Below are 1699 nucleotides of genomic sequence, written 5' to 3'. Positions count from 1 at the left end.
TTCTTTTTTCTCTAATTTTTTTTTTTTTTTTAGACCCAATACATCTAGCAATACAAAAAATTTGAAGTAAATAATTACTGAAAAAGAAAAAATTATTAAACGATTTGTTAAGTTAAAAATCAATTTTAATCAAAATTTTCCATAATTTTGTAACATTAATCATTTATTGCAATTGTCGTGCATTTCTTTACCATTTTTACATATTTTATTCTCAGATTGAAATCCTGGAAAACGTTAAAAATAGGAATTCAACCATCTGCCATTTGTTTCTTCTTCTCACTTATTAATTAATTACTGAGACTATTAATTAATTAGCTATGGAACAAATTAATTTTTAAACGACTGGAATTTCAAAATATTTGAATCACAAGACAAACATTTGGAAGGATGCGAAGTAACAGTGATTAGAACAATTAGAACAATTCGTAACCTAAATTTGTTTGATTCGAGAATGATTGAATGGTTTTTAATGAAAAAGAAATAAACAAACAATAAAGGGATTATATTATAAAAGTAAAATAATATAATTATTTTCCCTTATTTCGCTTTGGTTTCTTCATTCCTAAATTATTGAAAAAAATATATAAAACCTTAAAAACTTTCAATTTAGTTACAAATTTTTTAAAATATATTGTGTTTAATTTGATTTTGATTTTAATTAATTTTATCATCAAAAACTCAATTTTTCTTAATCAAATTTTAAATCGACACGTATGTAATAATATTTGAATTGAACAATGGATCTATATTAAAATCTAATTGCGAAAGAATTAATATTTTTAAATTAACCGATTTTATTTCTTCAAAGTTTCATTTCATATAATAAAACTGGTATCATATGAAATCTGCATTTTAGGAATTTTGAAAGTTTTGGGAAATTTGAAAAATTCAAGCGAAGTGGAATAAAACTGTACAAATAGTTTAGCGAGAGATTTGCATAAATTAATTATTTTTCAAAATGCAATATGGTAAGTTATTGATACAAGTGGCTAACCACCTCTATCAAAATTAATATATATATATATGCGATCTCCGACTATCAGAAATCATCAAGCATTTATATACGCGGTCTTCGACCAATATCTAACACAATTGATTGGGTGGTATCTGTTAAATTGGCAATTTCAGCATCATTTACATCGAGGGCTTTTTAAACCCTTTTGAAAAAAGGTGCAGTTTTTTCATGAGTCAAATTAGTGAAATTAATTAATTAGTGGAATTAATTAACGGAAATTAATAGCATTAATGGCATCTTCTTCCGTAAAGATGGCATTAATCAAGCATTATTTTATCATCTCAGGCATTTTATAATGGCTCTTTTCAGGCTATTTGAAATTTAAATAATTAATAGTCATCAGATTATGACAGATAAAATAATTTAAAAGAGAGAAACCCCGGAAATAATTTAAAAAGAATTGAAAATCATATCCATTTAAATTTTTTGCTTTCGCCCTATTCAATTTCTTATCCTCCACCGATATTGCTGTAAGAATGATTTAACTGATAATAAGTAATTATTTATTTATTTATTGAAAAAATCCTTCTTGTACTGAAACAATTCTTTTTCGATAAGAAATGAAATTCATATTTATATATATATATGTAATAAGAAAAATGAAATAGAATCAGAAAATTCAAATTATTATTAACAAAAATCCCTTAGATTGTTGTCATCCTCGTTTACTCTGTCTTTAATTTC

Source organism: Loa loa, assembly GCF_000183805.2.
Source record: "Loa loa unplaced genomic scaffold supercont3.812, whole genome shotgun sequence".
In the NCBI taxonomy this organism is placed as follows: Eukaryota; Metazoa; Nematoda; class Chromadorea; order Rhabditida; family Onchocercidae; genus Loa; species Loa loa.
The sequence above is the reverse complement of the archived record's forward strand: the minus strand, read 5'-3'. Positions refer to the sequence as shown.